The following is a 14,203-nucleotide window of genomic DNA, read 5'->3' as shown; positions in this document are numbered from 1 at the left end:
TGCTTATTCTACAAGATATCAACAATAAGACTGGTTAGTTTTACTGATTTAATTGGTTCCCATCATACAGACACAGCTGAAGTTTAAACCACTAGAACAGTGCCAATCAGGTCTTAGGAAGAAGTAGGAAATTATAGGAGGGGTTGTTCTTTGGATTTTAAGTTAATATAACATATAGATTGAAAAACTGACCTGTGACTATAAATTATACCATATTTAAGGGCATTATATATTATAATAAATATATACCTGGCATATTATACTTAGATCAAGAGAAATTCCCTTATTAAATATGTATCACCTATAGTTTAGTTTTTATCAGCACGAATTGAAGTTGATAAAATGTAAAAGAATATCCTCATAAAAGATTTATATGATTCTCCAGACTCAATAAGAATTGATAAGACTCAATAAGACTCAAGAAGAATTGATTGGTGAGATGGGGAGAAGGAACCTAGCCTAACCCTTTCTGAAGTCTTTTTAAAAGTGTCCTATACTAGGATGAACTTATTTGTCTCTTGCACATACAGTGGGCAGCTTTTAAAATTTGGGGAAAAGAATTAGCAAACCCATTTGACCACAGATCCATGCCTTGTTCTTATTCAATAAACTCTGTCACTAGTAAAAGTTTTATATATATATAGATAGATAGATAGATAGATAGATAGATAGATTATAGATATAGATATAGATGTATAATATCTGTCTGACCCTGTCTCCTTCTTCTACGTTGGCTCAGAATTTGGAAGAGAAAGATGGACATGTATTATATTACTCCCTATCCCATCCTATCCTCCACCCTCATGCCAAAATCCATCATAATTGAGTTCTGGAAATTCCAGATCCTCTGCTCAGCTGCTCTAGTACAGAGTTTTCCTGATCTAGATATCCTTACCTCTGGATTCCTTAGATTCTGGCATTCTCTACTTCTAATCTTTGTTCATTCCCTCCTCAGAAGCTCCTATAGCTAGACTACCCTTAGGCTCTGTTTCTTTTAGACTCCTGAAACGACTGTCCATACAGGCTTCATCTACACTACCTATTTGAGTAACAAACATCTGGCCTAATAAACCAAATCTCTTTCACCCTTCTCTCCTAGGATCCTAGAATTATTTTGTCACTCCTTGGTGATAAAACTTTACCTCTCTTATACTAATTAATAAAAATCCTTTAACAACAAGTTAAAATGAGGTCCTTAGGGTGAGCACTAATCCAATATGACTGGTGTCCTTATTAAAAAAGGAGAAATTTAAAGACAGACATGAACACAGGGAGAGCACCATATGTATACCGAGGCAGAGATCATGGTGATGTTTCTACAAGCCAAGGAACGCCAAAGATTGCCAGCAAAACACCAGAAGCTAGGGAGAGGCCTGGAATGGCATCTTCCTCACAGCTCACAGAAGGAACCAACCCTGTCAACATCTTGGTCTCAGACTTTTAGCTTCTAAAACTGTGGGACAATATATTTATTTGTTTAAGCCACCTGGTTTGGGATACTTTGTTATGGCAACCTTAGCAAACTAATACGTGTGGACTTTAAGCCTCTTAATCGGATGATTGGTGAGTAATAGCTGTGCTCTTTATTACATGTCATTTAGTGAAAGAATCTATAATGTTATAATATTACTTAATATTTGATAAATCATGGGATCTTAGAGCCAGAAAAGACATGGGAAGAATTTCTCTTTTACCCTATATGCATCCACCAATTCACTCAAACCCATCCACTGAAAAAGCTGTTTGTCTTTAATGTTATTACAGAAAGGACAAAAAAGCCACTTTTTATATGTCAGTTATGTGCCTGTTATGTGCTATGAATGCTAAATTATTTATTTAACAAATATGTATTGAGTGCTCAGTATATCCCAGCATTGTATTAGACACTGGGGATAGAGCAGGAAACAAGATAGATACTGTCGCTAATTTCATGGAACATATAGTCAGTCTAATGAAGGAATCAAACAATGAATATGCAGATATAAAAATGTATTATCACAGTTGTGAAAAATATTAAGAAAACATTTAGTGTGCTATGATGCAATGTAACAGGAACCTAATTAGGACTTGTGGATCAAGCAAGACATCCTTGAAGTTGTGGCATTGAGCTAGGTTCAGTAGGCGTAGCGAGGGAAAGGGAGTCACTGTAGAAAATGGGAAGTCTTTATAAGATTAGAAGCAATGAGAAGCTGTGATAAGATTTTGTTTTTAAGAGATATTCTAACTGCTATAATAAGAAAAGCTTAAAAAGGGTCAAGAATGGAAGTAAGAATAGCAAGTTAGGATGCTGTCATGGTATCTAAACAAAGATAATGTCCTGGACAAGGATGGTGGTAATAGTAACAAAGAAGCAGAAGGATTCCACTTATATTTTTGAGGTAGAATCAACATGATTCTCAGTGTGAGAATGAGAAAGAGAGATAAAGGATGATATCAAAATTCTAGTAGAAGAAGAGTTGATGGGGGGCCCATCTACTGAAATGGTAAACACTTAAAAGGGACAGATTTTTAAGATAAAAGTTATACTTCATGTTCTATTTTATTTATTTAATCTTCACAGAAGCTCTGAAATTTAGAAATTAGTATCACCTGGTTTATTGATGAAATAGGTACTTCATGATATCCTTGAATAACATATCCCAAAGTCTTATATTCTTCTAGCTCTGTGACTTAAGACCAAATTCATTTATCCAACACGGAGTGAGCATTTATCTTGTGCCAGGTATTCTATAAGAATGTCTCAGCCCCAGCCTTCTAATCGAGGAGACAATATATACATAGACAGAATTATAACTCAGTGTAGTGACTACAATATTAGAGATACACAAGGAATATTTGGAAACTTGGAGAGAATACTTACATTAGCCAAGAAGCAGGAGTGAGAATGAGAGAAAGCTTCCTAGGTTATATCTGTATTGAGGCTTAAAAGTCATGCTTAGGAATTACGTAAAATGATCAGGGCTAGACTAGATGATATAGAGACAGGGATTGAGCAACCAGCATGATTAATAAAATACACAAAATTTTGTAGCTTGGAAAAAAAGATAATTGCTATACCAGGAAGATCTTTTAAGGAATGTGAAAGAGCTTGGAGTTTATCATTTAATGGATGACAAGGGAATATTGCTGGGTTCTCAGCAGAGAAATGCCATTGTCAAACATCCAATTTTAGACATATTCTGTTGGTTGTGTTGAAGATGGACTTGAGGGTACTATGGCTAGAGAGAGGAAAACCAATTCAGACATGACTACACTAGTAGGTAGAGCGATGATGAGTCCCAATTAGGTTGATGGTTGTTCATATGGAGAGAAGCAAATGGACTGGAATCTAATTAAAAGGCAAAATTGGTAGGAAATGTTGATGCACAGATGTGTAATATTGAAGATCAAGGAAGAGGAGAGAGTTAAGGATGAACCCAGATGTCTAGCTCAGATAGCTAGGTGGCAGTTAAAAGAAGAAAAGCCAAATAGGGAAAAAAACAAGTGTTTAAAATCAAACTTTTTGAGGTCAAAGTTCTAGATGAGATAGAACTAAAAATAGATCTGAGACTTCTAAGATTAGTGATTTTTTTCCTAAAGAAAAGCCTAGAAAATAGCCATTTGTCCATTTTTAAGGCTCAGCTAAGACTTGTAGTGAATAAGAAAGCAGAATTTCTTTATCTTTTCTTTTTCATGTATTCCTATGAGAGCAGACAGATCGATAAAATTCTGTAGGGGGTTAAATTTTTGGTCCTCTTGTATAAGGTTGAGGGATTTCATTGTATATGACTCATCAACAAAGTTATGAAGTTGATATGTAACAAGAGCTGTCTTTATCTGTGAAAGATAAGATCCTGGAGGAAAATAGATGTTTTCTTCATTCTCTTCCCAGCAAGAAAATTATTTGGGTGTCCTACCACTTAATCCAGCCAGGAAACAAAGATCTTTCTTTACAACAAATGGATCACATCCTGAGTTTACTCCTTAGTGCCAAAGAGCTTTATAAGATTCTGGAGAACAGACCACAACTCAAAGACAGATGGTCTACAGACCAGACATATTTATAGAATTTTGTCTTTAGAGAAGAAAGAGAGTTGATACAAATCTTATTATGGGCAAACACAAGTGAAAAAATTTAAAAATGATATATTCCAAGTATAATTCTTTCTGTGCAATTACTGTCCAACACATCCAGAATGTTACTAGAAAAATACACAATACAACTTTAAATAAAAAACAGACATTCTCTAGGAAAGTATAGAATACAAGTTAAAATGGAATGTTTTGTGACTTTTATATACAAGGCATGTATTTTTATACAACATACTGCTTTGAAAAAGCTCCACGCCATGTAAAATTGATTTACATAAAAATATTAAAATTGGAATATATGATTCTAGAATCTAGAAAATAAAATATTTTCTAAATATGGCAAAAACCTACTCTGTTTTAAATCTCTTCCATATTAATTAAATAAATTTAGTAATATAAAAGATGCCCTGGATTTGTTTAGAGGGAGGTCATTGAAGTTTTTTGTTCCACCAAGATCCAAGGAGGTACGTTGAGATTCATTCTAAGTCATTATTGACTAGAACTTGTTAATGGAAAACTGCTTATTAAGAAAAAAGTCATGTCTAAGTATTTCCCAAGAGTAATATTCAGCCAACAGACGTGAATAATGGCACTGGCCACTTGTATCTATGGCTTTGGTGATCAAGCCACAGTATACATTATTACACTTCAGTCCTCGATAGGTGGCCAAGAAGAAATTTACACTGCATCAAAGAGATGCTGTACAAAGGACCTGGCACCAGTCCCATATGCTGTTGCTATACATAAGCAATTTGTTAGAGTTTCTAGCTGTATTTCTGGTACGAACTAAATTCAATATCACAGTTTTGTTGTTGCTATTGTTTGATTTTTTGTTATTGCTTTATTTTGTATATTTGTGTGCGTGTTATTTTAAGTAAGGTTGGGATGTCTTCCCCCACAAAAGACAGATTATCTGAAAGAACACAACATGTGGTCGTTTCTTTTGGAGGGAGGGAGTTTGGTTTTTTTTTTCAAAATAACGTAGTAGTCTTCTCCCAGTACCTAATGAATAATGATTAAGCCCCCTGATTTTGCCTACACATTAAGATCAGCTACTGAATTGGTGATTTTCCTAAGACAGATGATACAAATGCTAGTTTATGTGGGCAGCATCTTTCATCACTTTCTTTCAAATTGTATTAGGTTTGGCGAGTTTTGATATTAAAAAAAAAAAGTTGTTTTAATGTAACTAAGTTTTAGCCCTAGCATTTCATTTCCTCTATTTTCCAGTGTCTTTCTTATCAGACTTTGTGTATATACAAAGAAGTATTTATATTTTGGTCAGTCCAATAATAGTATAGTAATATGCTGTTAAATGCTATGAATTTCTCCTTTGTAACATACTGATTTACTGATTCCCTATATATTTGGTTGTGATAAAAGACAGTTTCCCGTGGATGTGTGGTATTTATTTGTTAAATCCAAATAAATTGGAATTTTAAAAAAGGGAAAAACTACAGGTCAATTTATGAAAGAGTTGACACTGTTGGGAAACTTTCCTTTAAAACAAATTATATTTAAGGACCAAATCTAATCTTAAATAAATTATTAGTTCTAATAAATAATAATATTTTTATACTTTATGAAATAGGGGCCATACAAAAATTGATATGGTTGACAATGTTGGCCTATTTGAGGGTAAAGTACTTTGAGTTTTTACCTTTTTCTGAATTTTTCTTGAACTTGAGCTTAAAATCTAATCTCTTCTGTTCCCTTTTTCTCCTATGTAATTCTATTTCTCAAGTATCTAATAAAGGCTAGTAAGTCTTATGTTTTGAGTAAAAATTAAAATTATTTTACAAGTTCAAATAATTAAAGTGAAACTGAATCCAGAGAGGAAAATATATTTTGCATAAATCTGTTAGTTAATACTACTCTGGGAAACAAAAACCGCACCCCTTCATCTTCAAGCCCTAGACACACACTCACGTGCATGCGCACACCACACCATCTCAACCGCGTGAGAGCAGAGAGTTGAAAGAAGCAACAGCACTGGGGAGCTTCTGGAACACGGGCAATATTGCATTTTGCAAACATCTGCCTCTTGAACTTGTGCATGGAAGGTATGATTAGAAATTCATGGCGCTAACTAAAGGTACTGAGGAATTGGAATCTAAGGAAAAAGGTGTGGAGGAAACTGTATCTTTCAGTTTGGGACTTAGGAAGAGCGGTCAAGAGGACACCAATAGTCCAGTTTGCTCGAGCCAGGAAAACCAGTGCTGTGATGAGATGAAAATTGAATACATTTAGAGTCATCTGATTTTACACTTGACTTTCTCTCTAAAAAGAGGGAAAGGAACAGAGGAGATGTTATCTTTGAATTTAAAAACTGTTTTTTTTTTTTTGAAAGCCTTGGTGTTTACAGTAAAAGACCTTTTTCCTTGGGGTGCCAAATTAAAATCTTATGTCATATGCTAAAAAGTATCCTTCAGACAGAGACCCTAAAATTCCCCTTCCTCAGGCGAGTAACTGGAGGTTTTACTTTGACAACAAATACCCCAATGTACCAGACTCCAAAGATGTAGCAGCTGATCCCAGGAAGACAAAGAGCTCGTTAGGAAAGAAGTGCTAGAGATAGCCTAGGGTGGAATTGCAGTACCACCTTTTGTCTTAACAGTTAAAAGGCTAGGAGGAGTTTCAACCACTTCCCTGTAGAAATTTGGGGAACTCCAGGTTTGCCTAGGGAAAAGACCACCCAACAAAACTTTCATAATTCCATAGCCTCCTCCTTTCTTTTTTTTTTTTTTTTTTTTTTTGCGGTACGCAGGCCTCTCACTGTTGTGGCCTCTCCCGTTGTCCCGTTGCGGAGCACAGGCTCCAGATGCGGAGGCTCAGCGGCCATGGCTCATGGGCCCAGCCGCTCCGCAGCATGTGGGATCCTCCTGGACCGGGGCACGAACCCGTATCCCCTGCATCGGGGTTCGTATCCCCTGCATCGGCAGGTGGACTCTCAACCACTGCGCCACCAGGGAAGCCCCTTCTCCTTTCTTTATCTACCCTTTTCTGTCTTGAGTATGATCCTCTTCCTTTTAAGGATCAGTCGTTTCTTACATCCTGCGAAAAACAAAAGGACCCTAGAGAGAGGGAAACATAAAAAGGATGGCTTGGGGCCTTGAGTTTTCTAGCCAGTTCAACACAGGTTTAACCGAGATTTGGAGCAGCAAGAAGTCACCTTTTGACATAGTGTAGCAGGGCTTTTCAGTCCTAAAGTAGTTTATAAAAGCAAGTCTAGCTAATAAATTCTTGGTGTATAGCTTGGTTTTCTGTGGTAAAGAGTGAGGTAAAAATTATTGTAATCAATAGTTCAACTATTTACTCAAATACTTTCTTTCCTTCTGGGAAATGTTAGGGTGAAGAATAGTCTTGTAGGAAGATTCTGATTCCAGGAATCCCTCTGCTGTTTTTGATAAAGAAGGATGAAGTTGCTCTTCTATGATGTAATTTGTACTAGTGGCTCTGTTCTCTGCAGCTGGGGTAGAAGAGGTTGGAGAGGGTAAGGAAACAGAGACCACGTGTGTATATATATATGTATGTGTGTGTATATATACACGTATATATGTATGGAAAATAATGGAGAAAACAAATGAAACCCCTGTAATGTATCCTAGAGTTTGATTGTAATGCATTTCTCTCCTTCAATTTCAGTAGCTCTATTAGTTTGCTGGGGCTGCTATGCAAATTAGTACAAATTAGGTGGCTTCAACAACAGAAATTTACTGTCTCACACAGTTCTGAAGGCTAGACATTTGAGATCAAGGTGTGGGCAGGATTGGTTCCTTCTGAGAGCTCTGGGGGACAATCTGCTCCATGCCCCTCTCTTGGCTTCTGGGAGCCTCACGTGTTCCTCCGCTTGCAGCTGGTGTTTTCCCCGCCTTCACAGTCTCTTCTCCATTTAAGGTCACATTCACAGGTGCTGGGGGTTAGGATTGCAACATCTTTTGGTGGGATACAATTCAACTCGTAACAGTAGTACAGAGATTTTTATTTTACTTTATGCTAATACAAGTATTAACAATATAAGAGAAATAAGATTCAAAAGGGAGAATATGAACCGAGTCTACCATTGAAATATCCCATCCTGTGTTTTAAAACTCCTAGGTAGTTAAAGGGTATGGCGTCTTTACAAGAAGCCCCATGGGAAAATGAAAACGCTAAACTAAGACTTACTGGAAACCAAACTCATTCAAAGTAGTAATTGCTGCTTTCTGATTCAAGAGAGTATAACATCTATTCCCATCACAAAAGATTGTTTAACCTACTTGCCTCTGCCTTGAGGAGGAGAGCCAGATATTGAGAAAGAAAAGCATTAGGGAGAGAGCTAATGTTATCTCTGTATCTTAAGAAAACTGGGTCCAATGCAATATGAAAGTTTTATTTAAAATCTGTTAATAATTTCAAGATGGTGACAGCAGAGCGTTACACCAAGCATGGGACCACAGTAAACATGAGCACTCTGTGACTGCATGTGGTCCACACCCATGAAGCCAGTCCTGTTTCCTGCTCTGGGGCATGGGTGTATCTGGTGGGTATAGCCTGGAATAGCAAAGTTTCAAGAACTGGGTCAACTCTACTGGAACATAGTGGCTACCTGGAGCATTGGCTTTGAATGCCTAGGAAGCTGAAACATGCACCATAATCCATTAGCAATATCCACCACGAGCATGGGATATGTTTGCCATCCCTAGAAATGATATCTGACTTTAGGAAGGATATATTTTTAAATCTACTTTATTGATGTATAAATAACACAACAATATATCACACATTTTAGAGGTATCGTTCTCTTACCTTTGACAAACATACCTTTGTATAATCACCAACCCATTCAAGACATAAGAATATTTGCATTTCCCCAGAAAAGTTCCTCATGCCCCTTTGTTTGTAATCAATCTCTCTCTCCACCCCGAGATGACCACTGACCTATTTTTCATCACTTTGAATGATTTTGCCTGGTATAGAATATCATATAAAAACAATCATACAATCTGTACTGTTTGGTGTGGTTTGGTCAGCATAATTGTGAGATTCATCCGTGTTGTGGCCTGAATTAGTAGTTCATTTTACGTTATTGCTTAATAGAATTTATTGTTAGAATATACCATAATTCATCTATCCATTCACCAGTTGTTATACATTTGGGTTATTTCTAATTTGAGGTTATTATGGATAAAGCTGGTATGAACATCTGTGCACACATCTTTTTATTAATATATGTCCCAGTTCTCATGGATTAATATCAAATAGTAGAACTGCTGGGTAAATGCAAGTTTTAACTTTATAAGAAATAGTGGTTGCACCATTTTATACTCCCACCAGTAATATGTAAATGCTCTAGGTGCTCTGTATCCTTGACAACAATAGATACTGATGGTCTTTTTAATATTAGCCATTGTAGTGGGTATGTAGTGTGGTGTTCCATTGTAGTTTGAATTCCCTGGTAACTAATAATGTGGAGAAATTTTTTCATGTGCCCATTAAGCATTTGTTGTAAAATATCTGTTCAAGTCTTTGACCTAATTTTTTAATATAGACTATGCTTTAGTCTAGTTTTCAGTTCACAGCAAAATAGAGCAGAATGATTTCACATACACCCTCTCCCAACACACACAACCTCCCTCACCATCAACATTCCATACCAGTGTGGTACATTTGTTACAATCAATGAACTAACATTGTCATTATCAACCAGAATCCATAGTTTACTTTAGATTTCACTCTTGATGTTCTATGGGTTGTGCCTTGCTCTGTGGGTTTTGACAAATGTGTAATAACATGTACCCACCATTAAAGTATCATACAGAATAGTTCTACTGCCCTAAAAATCTGCAGTGCTCCATCTTTTCACCCCTTCCTCCGCACAAACCCCTGGCAACCGCTGATCATTTTCATGTCTCCATAGTTTTGTCCTTTTTCAGAATGTCATATAGTTGGAATCACACAGTAAGTTAAGTACCCATTTCAGAGTGACTTCTTTCACTAAGTAATAGGCATTTAAGGTTCCTCCATGTCTTTTCATGGCTTGACAGCTCATTTCTTCTTAGCACTGAGTAACATTCCATTATATGGATAGACCACAGTCTGGTATAGTTTGAAGAACATCTTGAAGATGTTCTATTGAAGAACACCTTGGTTGCTTCCACATTTTTTTTTTTTACATCTGTATTAGAGTATAATTGCTTTACAATGGTGTGTTAGTTTCTGCTTTATAACAAAGTGAATCAGTTATACATATACATATATTCCCATATCTCTTCCCTCTTACGTCTCCCTCCCTCCCACCCTCCCCATCCCACCCCTCTAGGTGGTCACAAAGCACCGAGCTGATCTCCCTGTTCTATGTGGCTGCTTCCCACTAGCTATCTACCTTACATTTGGTAGTGTATATATGTCCGTGCCTCTCTCTTGCTTTGTCACAGCTTACCCTTCCCCCTCCCCATATCTTCAAGTCCATTCTCTAGTAGGTCTGTGTCTTTATTCCTGTCTTATCCCTAGGTTCTTCATGACATTTTTTTTCTTAAATTCCATATATATGTGTTAGCATACAGTATTTGTCTTTCTCTTTCTGACTTACTTCACTCTGTATGACAGACTCTAGGTCTATCCACCTCATTACAAATAGCTCAATTTCATTTCTTTTTATGGCTGAGTAACATTCCATTGTATATATGTGCCACATCTTCTTTATCCATTCATCTGATGATGGACACTTAGGTTGCTTCCATCTCCGGGCTATTGTAAATAGAGCTGCAATGAACATTTTGGTACATGACTCTTTTTGAATTATGGTTTTCTCAGGGTATATGCCCACATTTTGGAAATTATGAATAAAGCTGCTATAAAAATCCATGGGCAGGTTTTTTTGTGGACATAAGTTTTCGGCTCATTTGGTTTTTATTCATTTTAAAAATTAGGTTGTTTGTCTTTTTACTCAGTTTTACCTAAAAGAAATATTTAACTTGACTTGAAAACTTTTTTTCTTATTAACCTTGGTAAGATAAACAGTGATTACAAAAAATCAAATTTAATGAATAACATATGTTAAAAAATTTCTCTAAAGTAACAAAGAGTTTCTAATTGCAACTAACAAATTAATGATGACAGCTAGGTATACAATACTCTAGTAATAGGATCCTTTCAGACTCCTGGTGAAATGTGACAAATCTTCTTTCCATACTCTATAGCTTAAAGTGTAATTTCTACTTTCTAGCCTTCGTAGACTCAATATAGAATTTTTAAAACGTAAAAGCTCACGCACTCCTAATAAAATTATTGCTGCACCATGGGGATCAATCAAAGTAGAGATTGGCCTTGGCATGAGAGCAGATTTTTGGAGGACCCCTGCTGTTCTAGTTGTTACCCCCCTAGATCCTGGATTATTGGTATATTATTTACCTATTTCTGTGTAATATTATACATTATATATAATCTTATAAATGTGCAACAAATGTTTCTACATAAGAAACTGTCTCAAAACCAAGTAGCTTAATAACTGTCTATTTAGCTCATAAATCTTAGGGTCAGCAATTTGGGCTAGGCTCAGCTGGATGGTTCTTCTGCTGTTAGCTGGGCTGGCACCTACGTCTTTGGTCAGTTGCCAGTCAGGCTAATCTGAGATGGCCTGAACTGAGATAGTTCATCTCAAATCCACTTGGTTTATCATCCTCCACCAGTGTGTCTTGGACTCATCCTTATGATTCCAGAGCATGTTTCTGGGAGAGAGAACAGATGTGCATACGACTTGTTTAGGCCTAGGTTTATAATTTGTATAACATAATTTTTACTGCATTCTATCGGTGAAATCATGTACCAAGGTCAGCCCAAATTCAGGAAGTGAAAAAAAAGAGACTACCTCTTAATTAGAAGGACAACAAGTCATATTGCAAAGGGGTGTGGATGTAGAGAAGAAAGGGTGACCATTTTTGCAAACAATCTACTATAATGACTAATTCGGGGGGAAAGGGCCAGGAGAGGCTCTGAGTCAATTCAGGTTCTAGGAGGGTGTTAGGGGAGCTTGAAGCAGCAACTCTTTACCAACTTCTATGGAAATATTTCAGTATTTTAACAAGTAGTATAGCCACATGGGTAAGCACAGGCCAGATATTAGCCCTGAAAAGAACATTACAATTTTGTGTTTTAAAAAATGAAAACACAATCAGGTGAATACATGCATTATGCCTACTTTCTTCATTACTTACACCCAGAGAAATCTTAACAGTTGGGCTAGTGACACCTAAACTATTTAACTTCAGTCATGGATCCTAGGAGAAAAGCACCAACCTTTTTAAGATTAATATTGTTAAAGTAAAACTATTAACATAGCTAATATTATATTATTCCAGAAAATGAAATACTGCATCTAGTTACTGTAATCTGCCTGCCACTGGAAATATGGAGCATGAGTGGGAATCATACCACTTGATCAACTTAGTTTACTTATTACTTTGTGGAAATATAAACGTTTAAACCATGATCCAACTCCTAGTTCTGTTTCTTTTAGACAACACAAAGCCATCTGTTCTCAGATCAAAAAAAAAAAAACTTTAGTCTTGTTACTATGTTGGGTTTTTTACTCCAAAATATCATTCTTCCAGTAAGTAACATAGTAATAGAATTCTTCCAAACTGCTGCTGAAATGTGACCCATCTTCTTTCTACACTGTATAGCCTAAAGTATAATTTCTACTTACTGGCTTTTGTGGACTCAGTGCAGAATTTGTTTAATGTAAAAGCTCGTGCTCTTCTCCAAATGAAGGTATTGCTGAAGCAACTTCTCCCCTCCACAGCTCACCTGCACAGGGGTCCCTAACCATCACAATGCTAGACCTGTGTGTGGACAGAGGGAGAGCCGGGGTTGAATAGGTCAGTAACTATGTGGTAATAGAGGCCAATCAATAAGTTTCTCCTCCAGTCGCTAAACCATACTTTGTTCATAGGAATAGACACCTGAAAGTAAAGAAATGGTAACTCTCTAGTTTTTAAGTCTGAATTTTTGGTCCTCACTCACCACTTCCCACCCAGCACAGTGCTCTGCATCCGGTAGTGACTAAGCAATGACAGTCAGACTGGTCATATCTACAGCCATGTCCAAAGCAGGAATCTGGCCCACCTGCACAATACAACACCACTGGTAGATTCAGGGTCTCTGAGCTCTTCCCAAATTGGAAATCATCAGATGAAGATAGTACCATGGCACAAGGAGCTAAGGGCCAAAGGGTGTCTTTATACTTTGAATTACACTCAACATACAAACCAAAGATGGCTATTAGCTTAGGGCCAGAGAAGCAGGATCTAAAATATACTTTAAATAGTTTATAAGAAATTAGGCTGCAGGCAGCACACATACACACCCATACTTGCTCACGTATACACAGCAAAAGCAATGGAAAATATGAAATTATGACCCACCACACAGGCATTTCATGATGGTCTGAATGGTCAGTGATATTTCCCACGGCAAGTACAGAAAGATGAGTGAAAATATCTCAGGGCAATTGCAGTTTTTGACCTCTCTAAACGCTGTGAGTAGGCCATGTTTGCACACTGCTGCTGACCACTTTTCTCAGATGAAAGTCCCATGGTCAGCGAGGCTCACGTGAGAGGGAATCAAGAGGAACCACTTGCCCGGCACAGCTCCTGTGGTGACCTCACTTGCGGAGATGTGGCCGAGGTGAGGCAAACCTGCAGAGGTGTGCAGTCCTATGTTCCAGAGTCAGAGGTCTCCCTGCATCAGAAAGTCAAAGTGAAATTTCTAGTCCCTCAGTATCTTTTCCAGGTGAAAACAGCAACAGGGACATTCCACCCCCATTAAGAATCCTGAGGTTATTTTCTTGTCTTAATCACTAACACAAGATTTCACAGTTAGAACTTTACAGTTATCATAAAGGAACTTGAAGTAGAGGGAGTGGATACTGCATATCATCACATTTACAAAAATTCTAGTGAAAACTTGTTAACTCCTTACAGTTGGGAAACAGTCTAATGGAGTGCCTGTTACGCACGCAGGGGTATGCTAGAGTCTTTGCATACATTATCTTGTTTACTATGTTTACTAGAGTCTGAGGAAGTTGGTACTATTGTCCCAGTCGTTAAATAAGAGGAAAGGAAGCTCAGGTTAAGTAATTTGCTTTGACCGT

Source organism: Tursiops truncatus, chromosome 3 (genome assembly GCF_011762595.2).
Source record: "Tursiops truncatus isolate mTurTru1 chromosome 3, mTurTru1.mat.Y, whole genome shotgun sequence".
Taxonomy (NCBI): domain Eukaryota; kingdom Metazoa; phylum Chordata; class Mammalia; order Artiodactyla; family Delphinidae; genus Tursiops; species Tursiops truncatus.
Note: the sequence above shows the minus strand (reverse complement) of the source record.